Genomic DNA, 16123 nt, shown 5'->3' with positions numbered 1-16123 from the left:
AGCGATATCAGAGCAGCCATCCAATGTACATGATCACCACCACAGCAGTATGATGCCACCACAGCAACACTGCACTTGCTCTAGTAACAATATGTATATAAATATATGTTTTTTTTACATACTGTCACCAGAGCAAGTGGCTTTACAGCTGCTGCTCTTCCGGGTCATGGAGTATACCCTCTTCTTAAAATTTACAGTCTGTGCTTTACCAGAGCGACAGGTTCTCGGCCACCATTTGTTGCCCATAAGGCCATCTCTGCTCTCCACCACCATGTTAAAGATAAAGTTAACATGTTAAAACACTATAAAAGAGTGTACTATAAAATTATTATAAATGCCTGCCCAAATAGTACACCACTCTGCGCTTTTGAAAACCAATATGCAAAATAAGAAAACAATATAAAATAAAAATATGATTTAAAAGTGGTACTCTACTGACGTAGAATATCCACTCTCCAGCTGCTGCTTTTTTTAAAAACACAGAATTATAAAAAAATATACAAAAAATTGCAACTTTTAAAAGAAGTCCACTTTTTCATATATAGCAGCGCATGCACAAAGCCTTTTTTTGATCTTGGTGTTCGGTGAGTGCATCCCCAAAGGGGATCGTGTGTGCCCCACAAGTGGTGAACTTTTATGGTGGAAGCTGCAGTTTAATCACAACAAAGAACGGATAGAATAAGCACCTTCTTTTCTGGACACTGATCAAAATTCTAATGAACTCACCTATATAGAAAATTTTTAAGAGTGTGCATACGCTGCTATATATGAAAAAGTGGACTTCTTTTAAAAGTTGCAATTTTTTGTATATTTTTTTAAAGTTAACATGTTACTTGATCATGCAGTCATCTTCCGTGTCCACCTGACCAAAGACATATGATCCAGCAAGTATAAACAGGGACATTATATCTTGTTTACAGTTAAGACAGTCATTTTGCTGATGGCTGGGAAAGATACAGGATGGGCACACAACTGGAGCTGGTTGTATCAACCCCCATTCTGATACCTGGTGACTGTAACAGACCAGTAACCTCAACCACCTCCTTATTAAAGTCCTCTTTTGGTGAGTTTTTTACCAGTTCCTCAAAGCCACCAGAAGGCTAATGTTTCTTGCAAAACTCTGTCATGCAGTTTTTAGCTGGTATACCTAGGGAACAGCAGACAATTCTGTCAGCTCTGCAGGGGCAGATCCAAAGATGGATAACCCCATATTATGTTGTGCCAAAAAGGATTGTGTGTAAAAACAGCACCAACTTTATATCCTCCCTTCAGTAGGGAAAGCTCACATAAGTACCTTGTTTAGCACCCATTCTCAACCTAAGGGTGCAGCACTGCCTAATTCAGTACCCTGATATACAGGGTCTTCTGAGACAGGCCAGAAGAGTTTGTAGCCCTTTCAGGTAATCATATACAGTCAGTTTTTGACTGGGTGCAATTACGTTTAACCACTTGCAGACCGGACCATTTTGCTGGTCAAAGACTAGACCACTTTTTGCGATTCGGCACTGCGTCGCTTTAACTGACAATTGCGCGGTCGTGCGACGTGGCTCCCAAACAAAATTGACGTCCTTTTTTTCCCACAAATAGTGCTTTCTTTTGGTGGTATTTGATCACCCCTGCGGTTTTTATTTTTTGCGCTATAAACAAAAATAGAGCGACAATTTTGAAAAAAAACGCATTATTTTTTACTTTTTGTTATAATAAATATCCCCCAAAAATATATAAAAAAAAATTTTTTTCCCTCAGTTTAGGCCGATACGTATTCTTCTATATATTTTTGGTAAAAAAAAATCGCAATAATCGATTATTGATTGGTTTGCGCAAAAGTTATAGCGTTTACAAGATAGGGATAGTTTTATAGCATTTTTATTAATAATTTTTTATTATTATTTTTTTACTAGTAATGGCGGCGATCAGCGATTTTTATTGTGACTGCGACATTGTGGGGGACCCATCGGACATTTTTGACACATTTTTGGGACCATTGTCATTTATACAGTAATCACTGCTATATAAATGCAGTGATTCCTGTGTAAATAACACTGGCAGTGAAAGGGTTAACCAGTGGGTGGCAGTGTAGGGGTTAAGTGTTCCTAGGGGTGTGTTACTAACTGTGGGGGGGTTGGGCTTTCATTTAGTGAACACTGATCTCTGCTCCAATCACATGGAGCAGAGATCAGCGTCACTAGTTGCTAGGCAGAATGGAGAAATGTTGTTTACACAGCATTTCCTCCATTCGGCCGCTCCGTGAGACGATCGCGGGGATGCCCGCGGCGATCGAGTCCGCGGGTCCCGCGACCGGACTCACGGGGGTCCCGACCAGCGCGGGAGCGCGCCGCCGGCGGCGTGCCCCCGATGGCAGGGCGGCATTGAATATTGGACGTACCTGTACGCCAATATGCCTGCCCGTGCCATTCTGTCGACGTACATCGTCGTGCGCTGGTCGGAAAGTGGTTAAACTCGATTTTCTTGTAAACCGCTTGATATGTGTTATGATCACCCTGTGAAACTCTATTTTGGGCAGGCTGCACATGTATCAGCAGGCTATAAAGGAATTCCTGTGCAAGTTTGGCTCAGGTTAGGTTCAGGGGAGCTGGGTATTTTCGCTCATTCAGGATGTATTCATTATATTGTCACCCTTTGTGAAGGCAACTAGAATGGTGAAACCGGGGAAAAATGCATGCATATGCAACACCATTCCTGTAGTGTTCCTGCTGGAACACATACTGAAAGAGATAAAAAAAAACTGGGCACTTGAGGCACAGCAGCAGGAGGAAGAGGAAATCTTCCTAGTGCCTCAGGGCTTGCTTTATCCAGACTCTAATTCTGTGAGGCCACAGCAGGAGTAGAGAGGAGCATGAGGAGGAGGAGCAACAAGAGAATCAGTATGTTTTCCAGCGGTGGCATTGTAGAGAAGAAAGACTTGGGGCAGACATCAAGGGGTAGGTTTCCTCCCTCATCAATCCCATGAATTATATGTGGTTGGGAAGAGATAGCTAAAGACAATGTCAGCCTTTACTACCCCTGGGGGCTTTCCTCTGCAGGTACATTTTAACAAATAAAATGTCATGCCCTCAGGCTCTAGTTTTAAAGCAACGGGGACCCAGAATTTGTTGAATCGATGGGAGGAGCCTTTACTGTTTGGCCAACCTCTTGTATCTACATTATAAAGGAAAACTTGCAGATCTCATTTTGCCCTCACAGAGGGAGCAAAAGATGAAATATCTGGAGGAACTTGTTCACCTCCTTTTCAGAGCCTTTTTTCGTGTACCATTTCATGGGCAATGTGGCTTGGAGCCTGCTGTCAGTGAAAGGAGGAGTAACAGTAGTGGTGGTTTCCTAGCTGAGGCTTTCAGGACATTTTTCATTATCTATCACCCAGGGCAGGCCTATAGGCAGTGGATGAATTAAATGGTGACAGATTTCAATTTAAATGATGGACAGATACTGACACCCTCAGAATGGAAGACCTTGTCCAGTGTGAAATAAAGCTTCTTGTCAGGTCACCAGAGGCCAGGCAACATATGCACTCTGCTGGGATCAGGAGTGCACTGCTAAGATAGTGGACCCTATGGTTGACTGCTCCAGATGGAGCTCTGGGTGGTTCAGGAAAGCATGCCCTCTGGATCACCAACACAGATCACACTGGGAGCTAGAGCAAGAGATTCCTCAAGGCGCAGAATCTAAGACCCAGCAGTTATTCACTAGAGGCCCCTTGATGGTGGGGATGCATTTTGCTGCAGGCTGGCTCTGGGTCGTGGGCCCCAGGATCTCCCAGCTCACACTCAGGGTAGACTACTGGAGAATAGAGAGGAAGCAGCAGACTGGGACAACAAGGGATAATCAGGAAATAAACCAAAGGTCGGGGCAACAAGCAGATAGGGATAGTCAAAGAACACGCCAAAGGTCAGGATATGAAGCAGACACAGACAGTCAAGAACAAGCCAAGGTCGATAAACAGGATCAGACATAGGACACACATCAAGGAGCATGAAGGAAGTCAAACACACAATATTGATCAGCGAGGCTGGTTTGCAGTGCACAGATTAAAATATTGTTCCCAGTTAGAGGCTGGGGTGGAGCCATGCTTGAGGGAAGATTACTTAAGCAGCCAGGTGAAAGGCGGCCTGACTCTTAAGCTGATCACATGGAGAGGTAAGCAGAAAGACATGAACATTACTGCAAATCCATGACCTTCTGGTCTGTCCAGCAGCCAATATGCTTTGTGAACATACATTTAACATTATCACAGAAAAAAGGATCCATCTCTCCCCAGACCCAGTTGACTGACTGACCTTTGTGCAAATTAAGTCTTGGATCAGAGACAACTATCAAACCTCTACTGCAGATGACACAGATTAACATTTGTGTTGGATTTGATATATACAATGCATGGATTAACTGAGAGACAGTGGCAGGGTAAAGGGACCCGAAACTGGAAGGACTACTTGTTGAGGCATGCTAACACAATTTATTTATCTTTTATTTCCCCCCTATTTCCATTCTATTTCTCTTTCTCACTCTTGCTAAAAGATCACCCAATATGTACTCCTATGAGGCTTGAATCTCGGGACATTGAGACAGAAGTACAATTAAATAACACTTGTTTAATAATAATAGTAATAATAAAAAGGTAAACAGAGTAAACGTAGTCAAAACATAGCCAGAGTTCAGGAACCAGAACGCATAGTCTGACAAGCCAAAACATCAGGGAGCCAGAGATGAGTGTCGTAGAACAGCAAGCAAGATCTGGAGCCAGAAGGAATGTCAGCCAAGCAAGTCTTTAACAGGAACACAGGAGAGTGTCTCCAGAGATGTGACCAAGGCGAGGGCAGAGATCATCTGGGCTGGATGGCTTAAGTAGGCAGAAATGACGAGCAGGATATCATCAACAGGTAAGTCACTGTGGAGAGAAAGGAGTGACAATTAGCCGTTAGCTGAGCGGCCAGCTTTGAAATGGAAAGGCTGAGCCCAGCTTTGATAATAGCTAACTATTGGTTATACTTTTTGGACTATATACATTATAATTGTTTACTTCTGAAATGTATTATTCTGATATCGATAGGATTCTGGATTGTAGCCCATTTTGCTGGGTCAAATGAGAGAAATGCAAGGGGCTTAAAATCCAGTGTATTGATTTTCAACATTATGTACTGGTCTTTATGCACAATCATTTTTTTTGGGCTTTGATGCAAGCTACATTGTGTTGTATCTTTTAGGATAACTTGAATGCATTCTCACAATATGGAATCTTTAGAGATTTACACTATTCACACCAGTGTGTAAATAATTTGAACAGTCGGGTTTCACTCTCTACCTCCAAAACGTGTGGCCTATAAAACATTGTTATATTCTGTACTAATAATTTGTACAAAAATGTTCTGCTCATCACAAGCATAATACAATCAATTTTCTAAATAATGGTGGACACTGCCTGATCTTTCCCATCTTGAATTGACTCCTATGAAAAATAATTAGATTATGTGCAGCAAATCTGCATGATGTTTAGATACTGTATGTCAGAAAAATAATAATCTAATTGAATATTTAGGCTGAAATATGACTTCTCTCTGCTTTTATGGTTAAATGCTAGTTAAAAGGATGATATTTTGTTCTGCAAATTCGTAAAATCTTTACAATTTCTGTATGAAAAAATACAAATTGCATGTATTGAGAAGAGTCCCATCATTCAGCTCAGTTGTGGCACAATAAAACCATATTATATTTATTATTAGGTAGAGTTGATTATTGTAATGCTGTGCAGGGCAGAGGTAAGAGGAGCACAAAATACAGAAAGTACAGGCTAGTGCTGTGTGAGCTCAGGAGTTGAAAATGAATGTGGATGAACAGGGATAGTTGGCTGCAGTGCTGTGTTGCAGTTCCCTTACAGGAAAGTTCATAAATTGGGCTTCAGCCTGGGGTGGAGCTTACAACCAGTACAGACAGAAAAAAATATTTTATTTCCCAACCACAGCATGAATTAGAACAGGTGCTACATGCACTTGGTCCCTTGGGTAATTCAATAAAGATTTTCAAACTCTGGAGAGACTTCTTCTGTAAAAGTGAACTCCTAACAAACAGAAAAATACACAGGTAAAATATTAACTTAGATGATCTTTTGTAGTTCTGTTCATCCAGTCCTGGGATTTACACCAGCCTGACAGAAAAGCCTGTCCTGATGTATTGATGTCTCTCTTCTGCAATTCAACAATAGTTTACCTTCTCATTCTCAGCCTGTAGCTGAAAAATGAAGGAGCAGCAGCACATTAATTAGCCCACCTCTCATCTCACTATGCTTTCTTTTTTCTGTTAGCCTGTTTCCTGAGAACATATGTGTGCTGCAGCACATGTGATTGGCCCTTAATGCTGACCTTCTTCTCCTAGTCCAAATACTACCATTTAGGTAGGCTGATAAAAAAGGTACTCATGACATTTTACCTAACACGTTTTACATAACTGCATTATCTTTTTTTTTATACCTGCTTGAAGTTCAACTTTAATAAAATGTAATTCCAGTTTATAAAGAAAATCATCAAAATACAATACATTTATAGTGATCCAAATTGTTTTCTTTTCGTTTTTGGTTCATTTTAGTGATTAATAATATTGTTTTCTCACATATTTTTAAGAATCTGGTTCGATAATGATAAATAATGTCCCAAAGACCTGTGACATTCAGTAAGTGAAGTGTTGAGTTCAAGAGATTAAGGGCAATGACTGCCATCTAGCTCACTTTTATTTCCATCTCATTGCAACCTTGCATCACTATTCATCTGTTTTGTTGATTCACAAGAGCACTTCAGATGCTATACAGTTGATTTTGACAAGTGCTACAATTTTAATCTGGCAAATAATTCTTACAGAGATGATTTAAATAGAGATATTATAATTTAGAGCAATGCCACCTTTTTAGAAGCAGAAATTACATGTAATATACTATGCACTTCATGATGTGATTGTATTTTCTAATTTCAACATTGTGTTAAATGTGGGAATTTGAAAATGTTCCTAAGTAATCATTTTTGAAAAGCTTGCCCCAGTATATCTTGATGTGCTCATCTTTAGCATCATGCAATATTTATTAAAGTATAACAAGTAGAAATGATCCTCTAATAGGCTTTAAAAGTGGGAGTTGTGAAATGTTAAACTATATTTAATTTCATGCAGACATTTATTAAAGAGTGCCTCATTCTCCATTGTGTCTCTCTGTAGAAGCGTCCATCTTGGTAGAGGCACAGGGCTTTCTTCTCTCATGTCAAAGCTGTCCCCTGATGACTTGGACTGGTCGAGTAGGGATCAAGGAGAAGCAGGAGAGGCAGGGGAAGAACAGAATCACAGAATGAATAAAACAGAAGTAGGGAAATGCTTGAAGCCCAAGCTCTTTGGGTACAGTTTACATGAAAGCAGATGTTATCCTTTTACAGGAAACTCACTTCCACGCCAATAGAACCCCCAGGCTCACTAACAGAGACCTCCCTACAATTTGCCATGCTACAAACCCATCTGCAAAGACAAAAGGTGTCGCCATAGTAATCTCTAAACGCCTCCCTTTGGAAATATCGGATGTGCTTGAAGATAAACAAGGTCGTTACCTATTTATCAAAGGTTCCCTATGGGGAAAACCCATCACTTTGGCTAATATATATTACACATGTGCGATTCGTTTCATACGAATCGAAAATTCATACGAATTTTTGTAAATTCATACATTTGGGAGGATCCGAAATACAAATTGCTATGCTTCCAAATGAAATACGAAATTTAGTTTACGACTTCTGGATCCAAATTCCATTACAACGGAAATGTGACTGGTTTTGTTGACTAATCAGAGTTTTTCTTCTGCTGCTGAGTGAGGGTTGGGAAAATTACCTTTTTTATTATGGGAGTGGGAGACTGGTACTGGCAGTCGATAGGAGATTCAGAATCGGACAAAATATGAATTTTCGTTAATTAGGATTATTCGCTATGATGAAGTTAAAAACCCAGGAAGTCAGCACAGCACAGGGATGGTGGGGGCCCCTCATAAAGAGCACAGAACAGGAATGGTGGGAACCCCTCATAATGATAAATTCATCATAACTTTTTGTAACAATTATGAACGTTCATTAACAAACCTAACGTAAATTCATATTTTGTACGAATCCAAAGTGAATTTTGGACAGTAATTCCTAAATACGAATTAACGGCTCATACGAAAGGGAACGGAACAAAGCGAAATGAATTTATCGACGGAGCACATGTCTAATATATATAGCCTGAATGCAGCTCAAGTGAGTTTCTTCCGCAATATAGTGTCAATTTTAACCTCTTTCCAATCCGGTATTCTCACTGTAGGAGGCAATTTCAACATAACGCTTAATCTGTTTGAAGACGCCTCATCCAGCACTTCCTCAATAGCATTTTGGGCCCTTAAACAGATCAAACTCCAACTACATGACCTTCTACTCCACGATACTTGGCGCACCCTACAACCCGGGAAGAAGGATTATACATTTTTCTCCCCACCGCACAACCGCTACTCAAGAATTGGCTATAACTGCCTCACGTAAAAAGCTCGTCCCCACCTCTCAACTAACACAATTGAACCAATGTTCTTATCTGATCATCACCCTATAACAATAACCCTAGAATTTCCAGGTAAGATAGGTAAGATTACCTTCACCAAATCATGGAGATTTAATCCAACACTAATAACAGACCCAATCCAAGCAAATACAATCCAGAAACACAACGCAGAATTTTTTGAGATTAATAACATACCAGAAACGAATCCCCTCACCCAGTGGGAGGCTCATAAGTGGGTAATAAGAGGATCTCTACTCATAATGACAGCAACGCATAAATGAGCTAATCAAACTACCATAAATGCTCTTCTAAGGAAGACAGTAGAACAGATTCATAAGAAAACACAAGCCTTACAAACCCATTCAGAATTACTTCATGCACATGCTCAACTCTTAGAACTACTCGGCCACAAAGTCAAATGGAAATGTATATTATCTCAGAAACTATTTTACGAACAAAGCAATAAAAGTGTGAAACTCTTAGCCAGGGTCCTACAGGCCAAAAAAGCCACCATCACCATAAGGTGCATTCACACACCCCAAGGAAAACCTCTTGTAACTAGCATCGACATTGCAAACCACTTTGGGCAATACTATTCCACCCTTTATAACCTACCCCAGGAACAATGTCCCCTAAATGATGTCAGAACCTGCCCAGAGATACTACAGGAATGTATTAGAAAATATGGCCCTCCTCCTATCAGTAACCAGACAGCCCAAAAATTAAATGGCCTGCTCACACTGGAAAAATTTACACTTGCCCTAAAACAAATTAAGCTAGGCAAAAGTCCAGGTCCCGATGGATTTTCTTCATCCTACTATAAAACATTCCCTGACTTACTGGCCCAACCATTCACACGTGCTTTCAATCAGTTATCTGAGTCAAACCCACCTTGCATTAATCCTACTAGAAACACATATTTTGGTCATCCCCAAACCAGGAAAAAACCCTACCTCTGCCTCTAAATTTCAGCCAATCTCACAGCAAACCGCTTGATCTCACTACTACCAATCTAATTTCCACAGACCAAGTAGGTTTTTTCCCTGGTAGAGAAGCCATGGACAACACTATTAAGGCTCTGAATATCCATCACTGGCTTACCAACTCCAAACAATGAGGATTCTCTCTCTCATTGGAAGGCATTCGACAGATTAGCCTGGGACTACCTGGAAGCTGTTCTTTAAGCTCTGGGTTTGGGAGACGCCTAATACATTTCATCACGTACCTGTACGCAAACCCATCAGCAAAAGTCAGGGTAAATGGCCTCCTGTCAAACACCTTCTCCATACATGATGGAACATGCCAGGGATGCCCCTCATTGTCCTTCTTATTCACACTTCCACTTGAATCCTTCCTCCGACAAATGCGTACAAATGAAGATGTCCATGAAGTTACAATATCCAGACACCAATATAAGTTAGCTGCCTTTGCAGATGATATATTACTCTTCTTAACAGAATCCCATCCCACCCTCCCAAACCTATTGAAGGATTTTCAACTCCTCCAATACAACACAATTTTTTTAAATCAATTTCAGCAAATCCAATGATCTTAACATCTCACTCCTGTCATCTCAGGTAACACAGTGCAAACACGACTTCCCATTTTCATGGAAACTGGATGCCATCACCTATCTAGGAATCCAAATCCCAACACACCTGTCCGAACTATATGAAAGAAACTACCTACCGGCCCCACACTCCATCACAGCAGGCCTAAAAAAATGGCATAAACCACTCTTCTCATGGTTCAGGCAGGCAGCCATCCTCAAAATGAATGTTTTACCAGGCATATATACTCCAAGCCATCCCGATACAACGACCTCAATCCTTCCTATGCTCTTATAAGAGAATATGCTCCACCTTTTTCTGGAGTCTGGGCCGCCCAAGAATAAGCTATGAACAATTAGCCACACCCTAACTACAAGGGGGAATCGGTCTCCCAGACATTAGGTATTATTACTAGGCATGCCATTTGGTACCTGTACTAGATTGGAATGCACATAAACAAGTAAAAGACCGGGTCAACCTAGAAGCCTTTTTTTCTAATATACCTACCGAAAATACCCCGTGGCTCAAAAAATGCCATGTCCCAAAAGAATTAATAAACCACCTGCTCATTGAACCTACTTTGATTTGCTTTAGAACAGCCTGGTCAAAATGTTATATGTCCTCGATTCTCAGCCCTATGACCTCAGTTTTATCAAACCCAGACTTCAAATCGGGATTAACAAACACATTCTTTATGGACACAGAACCTGAATCAAGGATATGTATACATCCTCTCCTTCAAACTCGTAAAATGCACACTAATGACCTTTGGCCAGAAGGCTGTATGACCCCATGGAAATACAGACAACTACATCACTTCCTTCACTCACTTGAACGTTCGGACTCAGTGTTGCGTCCTCTCACTCCCTTTGAGACACTCTGCTCTAAACCTGAACCTCACCAACATGTACTATCCACTATCCAATATGTATAGCCTCCTTTGGGCAAACAAACCCACTGATGCAAGTAAAACCTGTATATCCTGGGCCCACGATCTACAACTCAATATTTCTTGCAAAGACTGGGAAAATATCTACCAGCTCATTCACAAAGGCTCGATCAATGTATCAATCCAAGAAAACGGTTTTAAACTCATGTCCCGTTGTTATTGTGCACCTGCTTTATTACACAAATTCAACCCATCAATACCAAAAAGTTGATGGTGCTGTCATCAAGCGGATGGTACCCTACTACAAATATGGTGGTACTGCCCGCATATCCAACCTTTCTGGAAAGCAGTTCACGAAAAAAATAACTTGAGTGACAACACATAAACTAAACTTCTCCCCTGCTCAATACTTTCTGCACCACGAACCAGAAACTAACGCCTCTTACTTTAAATCACTAGTCATGATGATGGTAAATGCTGCTAAAATGTGTATCGTATACGCACACACTGGAATTCCCCACATGCGCCTACTCTACGCAAATGGTATAACAGAATAAACTGGGTAGCTGACATGGAAGAACTTATTGCCATTGCAAAAGAAATACCTTCCAAATTCACCCACACATGGGCCTGTTGGATTAATTTTATCTTTCAATATGTTTTTATTTATAATGCAAGGTAAGACAGTAAGAAAATATCACAAATAGTACGGTCAGTGAACAAATAAAATCTGGAGAACATGACCCCTACCCTACACATTAGCCAGGTCTACCGACAGTAAAACGTGGGAGTGTAGCTTCTTAAAACCATAAGTCAAATATAAACTAAACGTAATCAATATAATGATAGGCTGCACATTACGGAGTAGCCCAGAAGAGTATGGTGCTTCGCAAATCAAATTCACAAGCATGCCCCACACTCTGCTAGACCCATTTAGATCTCGTCCAGAGAACCTTTTATGTCTATATTATCAGGAATAATAACAGTGTAGAAAACAGAGCAGGGTAGAGGGGGAGGAAAAAAAAAAGGAGAAAAAGAAAAAAAAAACAGGGAGGGGGGAAACTCCCCTACACCCCCCTTCCACAAGTAACGACCTCCAACTTTCCAAGTTATAAAAAATATCTTGTTAAACAGTAAATATAGAGAAGAAAGAAAAAGAAAAAAAAGGACAGAAAGGAAAAAAAGAAAAGAAAGAAAAAGAGGAAGAAGAGAGAAGAGAGAAAGAAAGGAAAGAGAAAGAGGTAGGGTCAACCAGCGGCAAGGGAGAGACATATTTGATCCACTGATCCCAAATCATGTTAAATTTCTTGGAATTATTACAAAGGGTCCAGGTGAGTCTATCATTAACCATGATCCAGTTAAGCTTAAGTTTCACAGAGTCAAGAGGAACCATCGACTGCTTCCAATATCTAGCTATAGTTATCCTAGCGGCCAAAATTATATATGTTATCAGTTTTGAAGATTTCTTGGGAACCCCATCAGGGAGCTTTTGAAAAAGCGCTACCTCTGGGGCTCTACGAATACTGACCCCAGTAACCGTGTATATAAGATTAAATATACGAATCCAAAATCTAACTATTGTTGGGCATTGCCACCAAATCTGGCACATTGTTCCCACCTGACCACACCGTCTAAAGCACATGGGGGATGCAGATGGATGCATCTTAGCTATCCTGGTTGGCACTAAATACCATCGTAGTAGAGTTTTGTAATTTGCCTCAATCAGTGTAGTATTAACAGATACTTTAGATAAAGCATAAGCTATATCTTGCCAGTCAGGCAGGTCAAAAGTAAGATTCAAGTCCCGTTCCCAGTGGGTCATATAGGGGAGTTTAGTAAGTGGGTCCGTAATAGTAGCATAAATAGTAGATATACGTCCCCGTACTAGGTCCTTTGATTGGCAAGATAATTCAAAATTCGTAAGAGTAAACGGTCTATCAAGCAAACCGAGTTTAGAACGTATAAAGGATACAATTTGATTATACCGAAACAGTTCACTAGAGGGCATCTGTATTGTCTCTATAAAGTACTGCAAGGAATGAGGTCGGTTCCCTTCTAGATAGTCACCTATCCGTAGGAGGCCTTTATTGAGCCACCACTGGAATGCTTGTGGAGTCAAGCCAGGTGGAAATTCTGGGTTACAGAACACCGGGGCCAATGGAGTATGCAAAGACACTAACGGTTTACGATGTCGCACCCTGTCCCAAACCTCGAGGGAGTGAGACAGGGTGGGGCATAAGATGGGAGGGCGAAGGCGACTTGGCAGCCACATCAAGGAGCCAATAGCAAAAGGGTGGCACGAAAGAGCTTCAATAGACACCCAAAGGGGCTGAGGCCCCCTTGCTGTGGTATATGAGAGCTGTGTTATTTGAGCCGCCTGATAATAAGCTTGCAAATTAGGGAGGCCAAGTCCACCGCGTAATTTTGAGGTATGTAACGTTAATTTATTCATGCGGGGTTTCCTATTACCCCAAATAAAGCGGAGAACATCTCCTTGTAACTGTTGCAATTCTCTCCTCGGGACTGCAATGGGTAAGGTCCTAAAGTAATAGAGTAGTCTGGGGAGAAACATCATTTTGACGGAATTAATCTTACCAAACCAAGATAAGGAATAATCTGCCCAACACCGAAGGTCCTCCCGCAGTCGGCGAAAAAGTGGGGGATAATTAGCTTTGTATAAAGTGCCAATCGAGGATGTCAATTGGATGCCTAAATATGGAATAGAGGTTGAGGTCCATTGGAAATGAAAATCGTGTCGCAACTGTTGTTCTACTAAGGGGGGCAAAGAGACATTAAGGGCCATCGTTTTTTGAGTGTTTAAAGTGAGTCCTGAAAGCTGGGAAAATTGGAAAATTGACGAAATAGGGACAACAAAGTAGGTAGGGTAATTGTAGGGTTGGTAACGTACATAAGAACGTCATCGGCAAACAGGGAACATTTATGTTCCTGCTGCCCACAGCATATTCCGTGAATTCGGGGATGGGATCGAATCGCGACCGCTAAAGGCTCAATTGCTAGCGCAAAAAGTAATGGAGAAAGTGGACAGCCCTGCCTCGTGCCACGTCTAATGGGAAATGAGGATGATCTATAACCCCAGATAGCGACCTGGGCCGACGGTTTGCTATAAAGTTTTCGTAATAATGAAATAAAAACAGGACCAAAACCAAAGGCCCCGAGAGTAGTAAATAAATAGTCCCAATTAAGGCTATCAAAGGCCTTATGGAGGTCCAATGATAGCAGTAGCAGTTCCCGAGATCCAGGAGCATCCCATTGAGAGCGAACTGCAGAGATCAACGCTATAGATCGGCGAATTTGGTCTAAAGTTTGGCGTTGGTTTATAAAACCTGATTGGTCTTTATGTATATATTGCGGTAAAAAGGCGCCTAAACGTAACGCTAATAATTTCGTAAGGATTTTGAGATCACAATTAATCAATGATATAGGGCGATAATTAAGAATATCTGTAGTATCTTTGTTTGGTTTAGGTATAACACTAATGTGGGCCCTGTTTTCGTCTAGAGGTACTTCGCCACTGTCCCGTAAGGAATTAAAATAGAGAGCCATATGAGGGACCAGATATTCAGATTTTTTTTTATAATAGCTATTAGGGAGGCCATCAGGGCCAGGCGATTTATGCAGAGATAATAATTTAATGGTTTGGTATATCTCTTCACAAGTGATAGGTTGGTCCATAATTTCTCTATGAGGTTCCGTAAGAGACGGTAGCGATAAAGTGCTTAAAAAATTGTTGATAGAAACAGACGTATTGTCATGAGTTGGGGCATATAGTGTAGTATAAAAATTCTGGAATTCGTTAAGGACACTTTGAGGATTTTGAGAAAGATTACCCCTGAAAGTCTAATTTTAGGGAGAGCCGTATGTGTGTGTTTAGGGGTAAGTTTGTGCGCTAGCAACGAACCTGGACGATCGCGCCATGTAAAGAACCTATGGTTGGTCCAACGAAGACATTTTTCGGCCCTTGTAGTAAGGCATATATTAAGTTCGGTGCGGGCCTGTTCAAGCTTAAGTAATAAGTCCGGATGAGGGAGTCGTTTATGTTGGGTAGCTAGGGTTTCATATTCCTTAGTTTTGGTCAAGATCAGTGTGTTGTTAGCTTTATTAAGTCTGGATGCCAATTGAATTAGAGAACCCCGTATGGAGGCCTTATGCGCCGCCCAATTAATAGCCGGGTTGGTGTCCTCTGCTTTGTTAACCGCAAAATATGCTTTTAGATGGGCTATAATCTCTGTACAGTGAGATTCATTGCCAAGGACAGACTCATTTAGCCTCCAGTGGGACTTCGCTAATTTAAACGTTAGATTCGAAAACAGTAATACTACTGGGTCGTGATCCGACCAAGGTGTAGATACAATTTTGGCTGCAGTCAGTTTAGGCAACAGTCCCGAGGCGAGAAACACATGATTAATACACGAATAGCGATTATGGGCCCTAGAGAAGTGAGAATAATCGCAGGCGGTAGGGTTGGCTTCCCTCCAAGCATCGACTAAGTCATAGCGATGTAATAATTGAGCAAAGATTCGGCTACGTTTGGGAGGGGATCGAAGATGAGATAAATGCGATTTATCCAAAACGTGATCTAGTGCTAAATTAGAATCCCCGGCTAGGATCACATCACCCTCAAACTCCGACGCTAATGACCGGAGCAAGGCTTTAAAAAATACTACTTGATTCGTGTTGGGGGCATAATAAACCAAAATTGTCACCAAATTGCTCCCCAAGTGACCCTTAACCATTAGAAACCTCCCCTCTGGATCCCGCAGCACTTTATTCTCAGTAAATAAAAGTCGCCGTGACAAACAGAGTGCTACCCCATGCTTTTTCTCTGTGGCATTAGCAAAGTAACACACAGGGTAATCTTTATGTATATAGCGGGGGGTGAAAGAGGAAGCAAAATGCGTTTCCTGAAGAGCTACAATATCTACATTCAGAGATTTGTAATAGTTAAATACCTGAATCCGCTTAGATGGGGAGCCCAGTCCCTGTATGTTATGGGATAGCAGTCGAATGGTTCCAGTCGGGTCAGTTAACCGGGACATGGTAGAAAACGTAAATGTACATGATAGACAGACTCACCCACCAATGGAAACATATGGACCTC

Source organism: Lithobates pipiens, unplaced genomic scaffold, assembly GCF_037356315.1.
Source record: "Lithobates pipiens isolate NorthernLeopardFrog02 unplaced genomic scaffold, aLitPip1_a1.2 Scaffold_8, whole genome shotgun sequence".
Lineage (NCBI taxonomy): Eukaryota > Metazoa > Chordata > Amphibia > Anura > Ranidae > Lithobates > Lithobates pipiens.
Note: the sequence above shows the minus strand (reverse complement) of the source record.